Below are 16140 nucleotides of genomic sequence, written 5' to 3' on the forward strand. Positions count from 1 at the left end.
TATGTAAACGTAATCTGAAAACAATAAGTTTGTTAAGCGTATGTTTGTATTATGTATTTATATATATATATATATATAAAAAAAAAGATGATATATGGTTCCATATATTATTATAAAAAATATAATAATGTAATAAAGTATAATATAATATAACAATTTAATAAAATCATGTAATAATATAATAAAATTGATATAATGTACTTTAAAAATGAGAATACAATAAAACAATATATGTAGGTAATTGTTGTCCAGATAAAACTAATATGTATACCTTATCATCCTGCTATTTAATGACATGGTTTTGTGATAAGAAATGGTAAAATAAAATTAAGTTTGAACTAATATATATTATAAATGGCGTACTCTTATCTGATGCATAATTAATAATTCAGATTAACAAATTTTGGCTCGCCGGGCTTATTTCCTCTATATTCAAGTACACAGCGTCCAACGACAGCTGCTATCAAACCTGTAAATTAAATTTCGCATTAAAGATGATCGGTTGATTGTATTACTTGAGTAACTTTTGCAAATAAACTAGTGCTCACGTGACTTCATCAAATCCAACTCATTCAAGTAAAATCTGAGTAAATTATATTAATTAATAAAATGCTAAATTGTTAAACAGCTTTAAGATGAATTTATACTACAAATTACCTAATACATATATATATTTGAAATCATCAACGGGTGATGCGTACCAAGCTTTTCTCTATCGACCTGCAATCAATAAATGGTACTAAACTTAAAGTAAGTTTCTACAATTATTTGATAAAAATTCGTTTACGTTATTTTGTAATTTACGATTGGCTGAAAATGATAAATGAGAAAGAAATTTTGAATTAAATGAGTTTCAATAATCCACCCCTTGTGATAAATGATGATCTGAAAAAGAATGAAATTAAAATATATTTGGTTTAATTATGCTATTGAGTTAAGATAAACATACGAATGATGAAAGAGCAACATAACTGGACTTCATTTTTTCTCATCTTAATTGGGATATATATGAAATTTTAAAACTATACAGAATGATATTTAATAAAGTATTTAAAGATGTCACCCGATTTCAGATAAGGTTCATGAAAAAACAAAAACTATATCTGGCATTCGAAAATCTTATTTTTTATGTTTAAAATCTAAAACATGAGAGAAATTAAATTTATGCAATCCAGTTTTGTAAGGATCCATTTAGTGCAGGGGTGAGCAACCTTTTGAAGCAACGGGCCACTTTTTATTGGAAATTCTTTCGGCGGGCCGCATGAAAATATAATTTAGGTAATGATAGTTTGCATAGCTTTACGCAATTTTTTTATTACGACATATATTTGACAAAAACAAAACTGAACAAGGATAATTAAAACGAGTTCATGTACTTGCATATTTTTTTTTTTAAATTTAGGATGAGTAAAGTAGCCGAAATTGATTAGATTCCTCACTCAATCTTGATCATTTTTAAATAATTTAATTTTTTTGATTGATTTGAAATGTAAAGAGAACATTATTTTATACTAAAAAATCATTTGCTTTCCTTTTATTTTTAAAGAACGAAATATTTTGAAAGTCATTCTATGGTTCGTAAAAAATTTGCACCGTTTTCTGAGAAAATCCCTTTTTTTTTGTTCGAACCGATGCAATGGTATTTTTGTCATCACTTCCATTTAAAAGTTTCATGGCGACTAACCATGGCAATTTTTTTTTCTGCGTCCATTTTCAAAAAGTTTTTTCACAATTCAACTTTTTCGTGAAACTTAATTTTTTTTTCTATAAACGGTGATTTGTTTTTATTTAAAGTTCCGTATGAAATCATTTCATTAGAATTTGCTCAAGGTCTCAAAATCATAAAAAAATTCATAATTTCAAAGATTTTTAACCAGATTTGTCAAAGTTACAGTTTACATTTTTGGTTCTAGAAAATTTTTACAGATTTCATAAATTTTATCAATTTAATTTAGATTCCTCTTTGATAAGCTTTCTATGGTTGAATCATGAAAATATTATGACTCTGGTAATATGGATTGCTAATTTTGAAGTAAAATCACTCAATTTAATCAATGTTTGGCATTTCATTTGCCTATGAAATTTCTGAAAATAGCGTCATACATAACACAAGGCAACAAAATTCACATTTTTCCAGGGTGCAACTGAGATTCCTTGACTTATTCTGACTAATTTTGACTTATTCACAGGTGCTGAATCCTAATATTCAATAAGTGTTTTTGTAAGCTAAAGTTTTTGAGATAACTTTAAAAAATTGCTAAAATATTAGTTATTCAATTTGTGTACTTTTTGAGAACAATGTGAAATACGAATAGTTTTTGACTCATTGATCAACCATTCCAAACACTGCAAGTTATTTAGAATTCTGAGAGATAAGTTATGGAAGTTTTCTTTTTGTTTATTTTTTTCAAACCTGCAAGAAACGTCAATTTCAACGAAATTTAAAAAGAAATTATTTTTATCGGCTACATCGGTAAAATCTACATTCTTTGAGAAAGAATATTTAAGAATTGAAAGATTATAGACCTTCCGCTCATTTTCAACATCTTTTACCTTATTCTAATCTTCTATCCGTCTATAATCTTTCAATTCTTAAATACTCCTTCTCAAAGAATACAAATTTCACCGATATAGCCGATAAAAATAATTTCATAAAAATAAACTTACGGTGATTAACTCTTCATTTCAAAAATTTAAAAAGAAAATTAAGCTAAATTGAATCTTTGATATTTTTAAACTCGAAAGTCAAATCATTTCGCAGTCTTCAATAAAGTTGTTAAATGAGTTAAAATCTTTAATATCCAATATTCAATAATTTTCTTTCTCTCGGAATTTATGACACCAAAATCTTACAAAATCATTTATTGGAACATAAGCACCAAAAATAATATTCCCCTGCCCCTGTGTAATAGTTACAAACGTTTTGAGTTGAATCACAGTATTTCAGATGTTGTTTTTGTCGAGAAATCAGAATTTCGCTGAGTCATGTCGACAAGAAATCTAAATTCGTTCCCCCAGTCTTTATTATAAAACATTCCTTATATCCAGCCTTAATCAAGAACAAAAACATTTTACTCCATCCTACAATTTCAACTAAGCTTAAAATGAAAAATAATGACTTAACTAACTGAATATTTTGTTTTTTCAATAAATAATATTGCAACTATGCCTTTAAAAGAACTCAATAAAAAGCTTAAATCTTACAAAAAGGTCAACAATCAGGATAATTATGGGACAAACGCAAACAAGTGAAACAAGCAAACAAGCATATCAAGTTTTTTGTATATCATTTTTTTGGTTTTGTAGCGACTGCTATTTTATGAAAATTAATAATCTATCGCAGAAAAAATCGTTAAATAAATTTAATTTGAGATAAGCTTCGCGGGCCGCACAAACATGTCTTGAGGGCCGCATGCGGCCCGCGGGCCGCGGGTTGCTCATCCCTGATTTAGTGTTATGTTGATCAGTAAAATCAGAAATATGGAAATATACTTTTACTTTGAAGTAGTATGTTAAAGAAATAGAATAAATTAGTATTGTATATCGGCTCTGAAATGATGTGGGAATAATGTTGCAGCTCGAAACATAAAAGACGTTGGGTTAAAATTTTATTATGTCACAAATCTGCAATTCATTTCAGTGTTCATTTCTAAACGTATGAGTTATTTGATAAGAGTTAGAATTAGAAGAAGGAAATCCCACCAGACTCGTCATTTTCACAATAAATGAATAGGCAATATCATAAACATGTTGATTAATTGGATACTGTAAAATAAAGTGTCAATTTTTTTTTAAATAATATGATTGTAATTAAAATTAAAAAAAAAATGTTTGGAAGTTTTAAACATGTAAATAGAAATAACCGAAATAATGATAGATGCAGCATGAAAAAATGAACCTGAAAAATATAAGAGGTGTATAAAAATTTAAGAGCATATATTTTTCAATAATTAAATTATCCAAATTAGTCAATTATTGAAAAAATATGAACAATACAAGTGAACAGAGCATAATGTTAACACTTCCTGAAAAAAAAACTTTTTATACATCATTGTTATGTTAAAAAAACAAACAGTACAACATTGGAAACAATAAAATGCGTGAATTTATTTAAATGATTTTTCTCATCTCTGTTGGTTTTATATTGGATATTCAACTGAAATATTATAGCTCTTAGAGTGATAATTCCATTCACATTCAGTAAACATATGTTGGTAATTGAATGCAGCCGTTTATATCGATAGACAACCAAAAAAAGAAAAGTAATCTAGTTTAATTGAAATAGATTAAAATCATATTCTGCAGAGTATTGTTGGACTCCATCTATTTAAATTTGGCAAATTCAACAAAGTTGATTACAACACAAGAAATGAGTTCCACATGCGTGTGTGAATTGTTCAAATTGTGTTACAATTAATATATTGATTGTATTATAAAAAAAAAGTAAAATATGATACTTAGCTGAATTATTCCACTCGGTTTCGGATGAAGGATATTGCGATGAACGATTATGACTAAACCTTCCATAACCCAATGAATCATTTCTGTTACACCCGTTCACTGTGACGTCTCTTTCGCCCTTGACCAATCCTAATTTCGGTTTTCCTCACCAGCACTTACAATGATAGCCAACACACATTATTCTCCATTTACACACATCATACGTATGCTTTTCAACACGAAGTCATCAGCTAGCCCACCCCGCATATTCTCCTTCCTTAATAAATGCACTATGCAATTTCGATCACCATCGTAGCAAGCCATGACCGGATTGAAAACCACCACCCACGACCCACACGCACACGCACACTTCCCCTGATGCTTCCATTCAGCAGCACTTTTTTTTATCCATTAAAAATTTTCGCATCAATTTTATATCACACCAATCACTAAATATTCCTTCGGAACTTTTTTTTTATGTTGCTGGTGTCCTCAGTACCATTGATTCCGCTTCCACTTGTAACAATCACGCTTCGACTTGTTCTGTTCTTCCCACAAAATGTTGGTTTTATTCATCCATCCTTTGTACTTTTCCTTGCAATTTCCACATAGAAGCTTCAAATGAAATTGATTAACTTCTTAGCAAAACTAGGAACCATGGGAATCACTTCGTTTACGAGGAATCTAAGTTTCTTTCATCTGCTTCAATAGGCCACGGATGAGCCAGATTTTATTTTCCACTGCCCGAAAACGAAGAACGCGGGTACCACCACGAAACGCAACCGAACCGAACGAGAACTCAATATCGACTGACATTTTGAAATTTGCTCATCACCTTTTACTCTGCACTTGTCACTCTTTACTATTTACTTTTGATTCATTACTTTTAACTCTTTATGCTCTCTCATTACTTTTCACTCTTCACTCCGGCCTGACTATTTCCTGTTGTTTAATCTTTGCTCTTTAAAGTTCTCCATTGTTCACTTATTACTTTTTATTCTTAACTTTCTATCATTCACTTTTAACTCTTTAGTTCTTACTGTTTAATTTACACTCTTTATATTCAGGTCCTTGGTATTCCCTTTATACTTTTAACTTTTTTTTTTTTTACTCTTAACTCATTTTTTTTTAAATGTTTACTCTTTACTCTGTATTCTCTACTATTCCCTCTTTATTTTTTACTCTCTACCTTTCATTGTTCAATCAACACTCTTTACCCTTTACTTTTTACTCTTTAATATTATATTTTTTTATATTTATTATTCACTCTTCACATTTTCTTAACTTATAACGCTTAGCTCTCCTACTTAATCTAACTTAATCTCTCTTTTATATTTACTCTTCATCATTTACTCTCTATTTCTTACTCTTTAATGTTTACTCTTCACTCTTCCTTTCTCACTCTTCACTCTTCCTTTCTCAGTCTTCACTCTTTCCTTTTTGCTCTTTACTCTTCCTCCTTTACTCATTTCTTGTTCCTTTTGACTTTTGATTCTTCCCTTGTTGTTCTTTACTCATTTATCTTCATTCTTTTCTTCTCATTCTTCCCTTCACACCTCACAACCTACTCTACCCGCTTTACCCTTTACTCTTTGATATTCAAAGTTTTCTTCATAATTGGTTTTTATTCTTGCTCATTCCAACCCATAACTGGGTTTGCTTTATAACTTCATTATTTTTGACTATAAATATGCTCCTTTTATTATTCATTATCTATCGGATCTATCGTTTTTTTTTTGTAACACAATTGTTTAGCAAAACATTTCTGAAGTACCTATTCATCTCGAAAACATGAATACTTTACTTTTTCTACTTATTTATGTGTTCTTTACTTTTTTACTTTATGCTCTTAGCTATAATCTCCAATCTTCATTTACAGTGCTTTTTTTACTTTGAACTCTTAACTCTCCATTTCCTACTCTTTACGCTCCACTATTTATTGTTCGAGCCTTTTTCTATTTTCTTCACTCTTGATTCTTTGCTCTTTTTACCTTTTTATTCCCTAATCACTACTTTTTTTCTATTTTGCGTTACTCTACAATCTTTACTTTTTTTTTTCACTTTAACTATTTTTCAAATCATCCTTCTTTTTGCTATTGACTTAAAATCGCTATTAATTTACCATTTTTCCTAAACACTTTCCTCTATTCTGTATATTCTTTTTTGTTAACTCTTTCCATTAGACTTTTTTTTTACTTTTTACTTTTATAGCCTAACTTTTTTTTTACTTTGCAATATTTTCTTTTGATTCTTTAAATTTTCAGCTTTTTGCTTTTACATTTTACTATGCTCTCTTTGCGAATTATTTTTCGATCTTGGTTCTTAATTCTTACCTTTCTGCCTACTCTTTATTGTTTACTCAGAATCCTCTGCCTTCTATTCTTCACTCTCTACTGAAGATGCTGTACTTTTCATTATTCACTTTTTACTCTCTACTCTTTACTAATTACTATTAAGTTTTTGTGCTCCTAAATATTTACTCTTAATTATTTTAATTTTACTCCTTGTTCATTAGTCTTTATTTTCCTTCTTCACTCTTCGATCTTCAGTTTTCCCCATTCGTTTTTCTTTATACTTTCTTCTTATTTCTCTTGAAATGATATTTGGCACTTAATTCTTTACCGACCACGTTTTGATGTTTAATTCTTGATTTCTACGTCATGCTACTTAGTACAAAACGGGATTTTAACTTTTTACACTTAACATAAACTGTCTTGACTTTAAATTATTGGCTATTCTTTTTTTTTTGCCTTTTAGCCTTGACTATTGTCTGAGTATTGAAATCGTAACTATTATTTTTGATTCCGGAGTCTTTTCGACCTATTTCGATGTTAAACTCAGAATTCTTGAACATTGTCACTAGATTCCTGAATTTTCTGATTCTTAAATCCTTAATCAATACTTTTCCATCCTTTTTTTCATTAAATCTCTGCTCTTTACTAACTACTATACTCTTATTCATTCTTTGCGTCTACCTCCGCACTCTTAACTAATCATTCTGCTTTTTAAATTATTTAGTTTTTTTTTTCACTCATTACTTTTCTATAATCGTTGCTTTCACTCTCTGCATTTTCATGTTTTTTTTTTTTCATTTCTACGATTTTTGCCCTTTATCCTTATTTTTACTAGGTTTTTTTTTAACTCTTTGTTCTTTTATTTTCACTCTTTGTTTGTAAGTCTATACCTTCCTTTTTCACATTTTGATATTCAGTTCTCTCTATACTTTATACTTGTTTCTTTTGAATTAATGCTTGGCTCTTTATTCTCAATCTCCGACTCTATTTTGAAGTCTAGTTCTTGACTTCCAATCCAGGATACTTAACATTGACTCTTATACCGGGATATATTTACGCTGTTCTTATAGGTTTCTTTTAACGCTTTCAATTTTTGAGACTTGAACATTATCTCTTGTTTTTTGTTTATGATTAGTTGAATTCTAATTTTCATATTTTCTTGGCGCTTGGTTCTGAGTTACTAAAACTTGAAACTTAGAACTCCTACCTCTTCTTCAACTTTATCAGTTTGGGCTGTCACCCAAAATCAGTAGGTATTCATTTAATGTAAACGTCACATTTCTGGGACTGTTATTCACCCAAAAACAGGACTTAATTTTCATCAACTTAACCTGTCTGGGACTGTTATTCACCCAAAGCAGGACTTTATTTTAAAAAACTTACCCTGTTTGGGACTGTTATTAACCCAAAGCAAAACTTTTTTTTTTTTAATTTAACCTGTTGGGACTGTTATTCACCCAAAGCAGAACTTTATTTTTAAAAACTTAACCTGTTTGGGACTGTTATTAACCCAAGGCAAAACTTTTTTTTTTTAATTTAATTTGTTGGGACTGTTATTCACCCAAAACAGGACTTAATTTTCATCGACTCAACCTGTTTGGGACTGTTATTCACCCAAAACAGGACTTCATTTTTATCGGCTCAACCTGTTTGGGACTGTAATTCACCCAAAGCAGGGCTTCATTTTTATTGAACTTAACCTGATTGGGACTGTTATTCACCCAAAGCAGGACTTCATTTTTATTTAACTTAACCTGTTGGGACTGTTATTCACCCAAACACAGGACTTCATTTTTTCTTCTATGTATTCATGGCTCTTATGATTTACTTCACTTTTAGTATTGGGTTTTGACTCTTTACTCTTCAATCCTCACTCATGACTCATAATTTAGCTTCTTAAATCGTAATTTGAAGATTATTTACTTTGTGACTGTTAACTCTTGATTACTTACATGTTTATCAACTCTTTATTTTTGATTTCTTGACTTCATCTTATTCAACCCAATTAGTTCAATCTATTAGGGACCGTCATGAACCCTATCAGATTTTTTTTCATTCAACTGTTGGGGACTTTTCCACATCCTAAATTGACTTTTTTATATTCAATTCCAAATTGGCTCTACCTACTAGAGACTAAAAATAACGATAACAGAACTATCATATTAAATTTGTTATTTCCTTTGAAGACTTTAATTTATGTTTCGTTTTTTAAACCTTTTCCACGCAATCAATTAAGAATTATAAGGAACTATTACCCCTGAAAAGACTTTTACAATAGATGATTTCCAAAAATCCAAACTCTTTGGGGACTTTTTCATCACTTCATCAACCACCATTATAAATCAACTTAACTATTTTTGTGAAAATTTGCTCTTAAATATTCCTTCTAAGTGAATTCAAAAATAATTCACATTATAACACTTTATCACAAAACCTGAAAATTTGGTATCGAAACCCAACTTTTAAATGCTCATTGCACTGAGAGTAATATAAATTATCAGAAAAAATACAGTTTGAAATTTTCTCACTTTTTGTGATAATTATCATACCAAAGAAATAAAAATTCCAGCTTTCACAAGAACAACACAAAACAACCCTTAATATGTTTATTTATCTTATTTATTAATTGCAACAGCCGAACATTTTTTGACAGAGTGAAAAGAAATTTGCTCAACATAGTTTTCATTTGTCCTTATACAAAATTTTGATTACCATTCTGTTTTTTTAATGTGGCCGCCATTTTGAAAACAAATTATCGCCGCAGGTGAACCATATTGTGTTTTTATCAAAGTTTTCTTCTAAATGAAACATACCTGTTCGATAGACTCTCGCCCGTCTACCAACCACGCCATTGTCGTGACTGATCGTCGCCTCATTCGGACACGTTTGCTTTTAATTTAATGTTCTTCCTTTTTATTCCAATTTCACTTCCTAAAATACACGTTTTTCAACACAAACAATTCGAATCATCCGTATCTTTAAAGCTCGCTCTATTAACTGACTCATCGTTCCTCATAAACACGACACCTATTCTGTTCGAACTTCTCGCTTTCTCTCACTCTCTCATACATGTATTATACTCTGAGTATTTTTAAATCGATATTCTCTCGTCTATTCTAGCCGTCATTCTTGACCAAAGGGCTGAAGAAAGCAAACATTTCCGTACCTAGTTTTCAGTCAAGAAACCCGCAGGAAGAAGAAAACTGAAACGAGTGAAACACGTATATGGGCAACATGGCCGTCTTCATTGCAACAAGAGGCAATTTTTTAATAATCCTTAAAATGATATCTGCGGCTCGGGAATGTTAACCAAAGGGATCTTTGGTAACATTAACAAATTATGGTTGGACACAAAACGCAGAGTTTTCAGTATAATCCTTGTTAAAATTGATTAGAAATTTGCACTATGACAACAACAGATGCGTTCGGCAACCAAAATGTTACCCTATTTCGAGTCTGTTATGGGGTGAAGTGTTTAATTTCGGGAACCACACTGACGTTCTGGTACCAAAAATTTGGTACGGTGCGTTTGTATGCGATTTGACAGCTGGTTCAGTCCTCTGTTCTTGACAACAGTATCGATGTTCACAAAATCGATCAAACAAACTTACAGGGTCGTTCATACGACTTTTGAATACTGCTAACTTATAAGCCTAACTAAAATGATTTCAATAAAACTAATATTTACCTATCTATTTATAATATTCTCTACAGGGGGGAGGTTTTTGTGGCTGATTTTTTCTTTATAATACTCCTGATTAAACAATGCATGAATAAAAAAAAAGTGGTTTATGTAATTTTTTTTATGCTATTTGAGTATCCATTTTAAGTTCTTTTACGTTGATAGTTTCGTAAACGAAAGTTACTTTTGAAAATTTGTCCTAAAATCAATTAAATGCTTAGCTGATTTTTTTATGAAGCTTCTAGCAACGAAATAAGGTACTTACTTTCACCGATGGTTAAAACTTCGGAATGTGCTCCAGAGTCTAGTAAATTTAGTTTATTCGATTTGAGCGTAAAATAAGTTTTCAAAAGCCTACCATTTCTTAAAAACAACTTCTAAGCTCAAATCAAATAAACTGAAGCTACCAAACTGTCGAGCAAATTGATATATTTTAAACATCAAAATAAATAAATAAGAATTTCAAAAGTTAGAGGAAATGATTAAAAAATAACCATTTTAAATCTGATTATTGCAAACTTGATCCTAACTTAAGATTTAAGTTTGAAAATTGGCTCTTTAAAAACTGCAATACTGATGATCTTAAACTAAGGTTGCCAGATTTTTTTCTGCACGTATCCGGGCCGGACAAATCCGTTAAATTTTGAATAAAAAGCTGGCAAAATCCTGGCATTTGATTTAAAAATTGACGACCAAAAATCCGGGAAATGTCTGGACAATTTTTGTCAAAACCCAGAAAATGTTCAACAAAAATCAAGAAAAAAATTGATAAAAATCTTTCATCAAAACTTATCGGCAGATTTTCAATCGTATTTTAGGTTTTTTTTTCTTCATAATTATGTTTGTAGAACTTGCTGAAAAACATTCTTTTGGATATATTAATACCGGGCCGGGCCGGATTGTTGCCTAATTTTGTGAAGATTACATGTTTTTATCACTACATATTTTTTCTTAAAAATCAATTCCATAGTTAAAATCCTTTGGATCTTTGGAGTTTTGTTTATTAAACAAAATATGCAAAATAAACTTAAATTCCACTTAATATTCGTTATTTTCAGTTGAATTTTTTATACAAACCATTCTTAATTAAACAAAATCAATATTAAATTGAATTAACAATAAAAGTTATCAGTCTGCGATCTCTTGCAATTTAAATTCCTCCACGAAACATTCATCTTGATATTCTTGATAGTAAAACTCATTTACGAGCTAAATCAGAATCTGACTTTTTACTGTTAAATCTAAATCTGTCTGAACCTGAATTCAAAATTTAAATTTTAAATCTGTTTTCATAGTTTCAAAACGATTTCTGGAATTTAAAAAAAACTGATTTTTATTCTCAGATCAGAATTTTTAATATGAGCCAAAAAGTGAATTTTCTTCCATGAATCTGTAATTTTGACTCTGATGTTTTCTGTTCAATTTTAATTCTTTATTTCAATAAGGCCGGAACAAATTTCAAATTCTTCTTTTGTCACTCGGAGTTGGAACATCACTAGGGAGGGGACAATAAAAAATAATGCGAAAAACAAATAAATTGGAGTAAATTGCACGAAATCTTGTATGCAACAAAATTGCAAACTATATCATTGCTCAAAACCCACAAATCAAGTAATTTTTTATCGAAAAATTCAATAAAATCAATAATACAAAAGGTGAAATAACTCTTATCTTCCAAAATTTAGTGTTTTGGTCTTGTAATCTTTCGGATACTTGATTTTTTTTTCGAAATTTACATAAAATATTTCAAACTTTATTTATTCCCCCCTTCGGGTTTTTTGAAAATTTCGAAGGGGGGGGGGGGGTGACAACAAAAAAATGATATTTGTTCCAGCCTTATATATTTTTAATCCAACACGGGGTAAAATACGAATTTCAAATGCTGAATCTGTTTTCGATTTTTTCAATTCTGAATTGCCACCTTTGTTATGTTTGTATTCTGCATAAGAATTAAATTTAAATACTTCGAATCTAAATTTGAAAGATAAACTCAGGATGGTTTCTAATTATCTTTTTGCATGTTCGGATAATTTTTATTCGAACATTGAAATGAATAGGAGTTTCGAAAATCATGAATCAAATCATCAGTTTAGAAAAAAATATGAATTCAAATTCAAACACCATAAAAATTCAAGGTTTTCGAACCTAGAATCAATGATTTTTGAAACTGATGAAAACAAATTTTAACCGGAATTTCAATAAAGCTTTCCATTTCTTATTTCTTATGATGATTCGAACTGAAGATAAGAATCCTAAACTGGATACAGAATTTAAAACAGGCAGACCGAAAATAATTTAGTTTTGTAAATATGTAGCCAGAACCTCCGAAATGAGTTACATCTCATTTTAACTTAAAATCTGAACTAAATTTCTATCAACAATGAGAATATTTTAAAAACTGTTGCAGAATTGTGAACCTGGGATCAGTTTTCGAGGTTTTGTCGTGAGTTCTGAGTCAAGATTGTTACTCTTGAAGAACCTCAATTACAAAATTTACTAGAAATTTAAATTTCTGAGTGTAGAATATAATACCTGGCTAGCTTTTTTTGGACTCTCATGGAGAGGGATAACCTCCAAAACCCCCTCCGTTCCTACGGCCATGGGTTGAAACTGCTTAGATAGTAGATTAGAGCCAAAAACTCTCTTAAAACTAGTCCGACGTATTACCAATTGTTTTTCTGGGTCCCAGGAAAAAAAAAGTTCCCGCAATAAAAGTTGCAACATTGTAATGAGCTAAGCCATCTTAAAAATCACATCAATCGAAACGTGTACGTGTAGTGTGAGCTTCAATCACACCCTTTATTTTGAAGTGTGTTGTCCCAGCATCCGGCCAAAACTAGCATCAACAAATCGCGAGAGCAGTAAAAATTAACAGAAATCGCCCGTGATTATACACATTTTGAGAACCACTAATGGCAATCCGACGGAAGCTGAAAAGGGTCAGATGTGGTTCAAAATGATACCGGTAGCCCAGAATCCCTGTCATCTGAAGGGAAAAAATTGGTAATTAGCTACCAAGGCGTTGCGTTGATAATGACACCTTAATTATGGCATTATTAATTTCTCGGGTCGGGGCACACACTTAGCGCACTATTTAGCTGCCTTGCCGGGTGTTAGATGATCAGGGATGTAGCTTAGGATAATTCACTGTCGCCCGCCATATCGGTCCGGGGTAGATGATTCTGTAATACTACGCCGAGTTACTTAACTGGTTACATTAACTACTGCAGCCTGCCGTCTATCGTTTGCACTTTGCAATGTATCACTTGGGATAATTAGACTTGTTTTCTCTGTAACACTGTATAAAAACTAGACACTATAGTGGATCACCGACAGGCGTTTTCCTATTTATCCCACGCGTAGGTCCTGTTCTAGCGGCGTTGTTGACAATATGTTAATTTGCGTGTCGCACAAATCAAGCCATCACGTGCTTCCGCGACGTCTCGCGAGGGCGCAGAAGGTTAGTGCGCGGAATTCAACAACAGGCACCGTATCCTCGAGAAATGTTCCTGAACCCGGCGAAAGCAAAAGACGACGGCGACGATCAAAAGTGAAATTGATATAAAAGGAAATGGCAATCTCGTAGAACTGTCGACGGTATGATAAATGATTAAAAAAAAAGTATACGCATCAGTGCCAAAGTGCACGCGCAAAAAGAACCAACGTGTGCACGCAACGAGACGCTTCCTTTTACTACTGCATCTCCGCGTGGAGACGGATGGGCTCCATATTTGCGATCAGGCAGGCAAGTCGTTGAAGGAAGGTACCAACTACATAAGATAAAGAAGGCTGCAAGCAAGCGATCGAATGCAACCAACCAGTACCTACCCCAAGCAAGAGTAATGAGTCGGCCGGAGTTTGGCCGAAACGGGCACGGAATCGATGTGGTGGCAACTTGATTGCGACTTGTCCGTTTACTAACCAACCTGCGCGCAGGTTTTGAGAGTGTTGCAACACAGTACTGACTGACTGGTAACCGCGCGCACAGTGGGTTTCTCGATTGGCCACTCTACTCAAGGGGAGGTCCCTTCGATTATCCCGACGAATTTATCCTTTTACTTCAATGACAAATTCCAATGGGATGGTTTAGCTTACGTAGTCTAAAAGTCCACAGTGGGGATTTTTGATCAAAAAAAGGTACCTATTACTGTTACGATCGCCTAAACAGTACTTAATTCTGGTAAGCTATCATTTCTTATGCACAAAAAACTCGAGGAATCGAATGGTCTACACCGCTTACTGATTAAAATTCTGATTAGTCCACGTCATTTGTTCAGTCTGTAAAGCCTAAATCGGCTAAGACGGTGTATGTCTTTTCTAAAAGACTCTAAACACCTCATTTTGCACGATTTCCCCTATTTTTTTGAATGTAGTTATAATTCGGAATGTAGCAATCTACCTCGCAAGAAAAAAGGCATTAAAACCATACTTTTTAATGTAAAAAAGTCGGCTCAATCGATTGGTGTACTCTAATCTTTGTTTTGACTACGACAAATGGCTCATTTAGCCTTTTTTCCCCTAAAAATAAGAAATTTTTCAAAGAAATGCAGTCAAAAAAAGTGTAATTCAACAATTTTTCATCATGAATGATCATTTTTGGTAGATTTATTGATCTTCTAGATAACCGTGTTGCTTTTTTGTACTAGAAGGATTAAAAACGACGAAATATCCCCAACTTCCCTAGCTGTTTTTAAATTTTTGCATAAATTTCACTGTAACAATCGAGCAATTAACATATCTAATTCAAAAAACCACGTGATTAAGTGTAAAATTTATCGCTCAATCGAGTGGTGTACACCGTTTAGTACTCAGCTAACAAGAATTGCCGCAATCTCCCCGGTTTCTCCTTAAATTGAGAGATATGTTGAAAAAAAAAATCATAATAACAAATGACAATGCTTCAGAGAATGCACAAAAATGATTGAGACAGGTGTCGATTTCGTTGTTGAATCAAATGATGTACACCGCTTAGCGTTAAGTCTACGAGAAGAGCCTCAATAACCCCAACTTACCCTAAAATAATGTGATATGTACTAAAAAATCGTAGTGACAAACGCGAAAGCATCAGAAAATGCACAAAAGTTATTGAATCAGATTTTAAACATACTGCTTAATTGATTGATTGACACCGCTTAGCATTAGGTTTACAAGAAGTGTCTCATTTTCTGCAATTTCCCCTAAATTCATTCATAAATCCATGCAATCTAATTTAAAATATCCAAATGAGAAAGCACCAGCAAAGTTTATAAAAAATAAATTAAATCAAGTGTTAAACTTACTTTTCAATCTAATGAAAGGCATCGTTAAGAACTTAATTAATGAGAACAATCCCAATTGCCCCGGTTTCCCCTAGAATCATGCCATATACTTAAAAAAACACTTTATAACAATTGAGAATGCGTCAAAAATCGCACAAAACTGATTGAATCATGCATCAAACTGATAGTTGAATAGAACCTAGTACAACTAAACCTTCTAAACTTCCTGATATATTATATGATGAGTTCTGTTCAGCGCTCAGTTGAAGAGAAGAGCCTCAATCGACCCCATTTCCCTAAAATTCATGAAATATAAAAATAAGTTCTTGTAATAAAAGAGATTGGTTTGACTGCTACTGTTGCTTCGACGAGATTTTTTTAATATATTGCAGTTTTTAAGGGAAGTTGAGGCAATTAAGACTTCATTCTTCAACAGAAATTAAGCGGTGTCCATTATTTTATTTAA

The 16140-nt window shown here is 31.7% G+C and overlaps 1 protein-coding gene across 2 annotated transcripts in view; it reads right to left on the reverse strand.

Annotated features, from left to right (window-relative positions):
* LOC129742166 (zinc finger protein 8-like) overlaps positions 1 to 14095 on the reverse strand; it is a 35337-nt gene extending 21242 nt beyond the window's left edge. The window contains exon 1 of one of the 2 annotated variants that reach the window (XM_055734023.1): positions 13626 to 14095. The gene's annotated coding sequence lies outside the window, so the exon portion shown is untranslated. Of the gene's footprint in view, positions 1 to 9547; positions 9722 to 13625 lie in introns of those variants that run through there. The other variant, XM_055734022.1, reaches the window with a different exon arrangement.
* Between the last annotated feature and the right edge of the window lie 2045 nt (positions 14096 to 16140).

The sequence above is a fragment of the Uranotaenia lowii genome, chromosome 2 (assembly GCF_029784155.1).
Source record: "Uranotaenia lowii strain MFRU-FL chromosome 2, ASM2978415v1, whole genome shotgun sequence".
In the NCBI taxonomy this organism is placed as follows: domain Eukaryota; kingdom Metazoa; phylum Arthropoda; class Insecta; order Diptera; family Culicidae; genus Uranotaenia; species Uranotaenia lowii.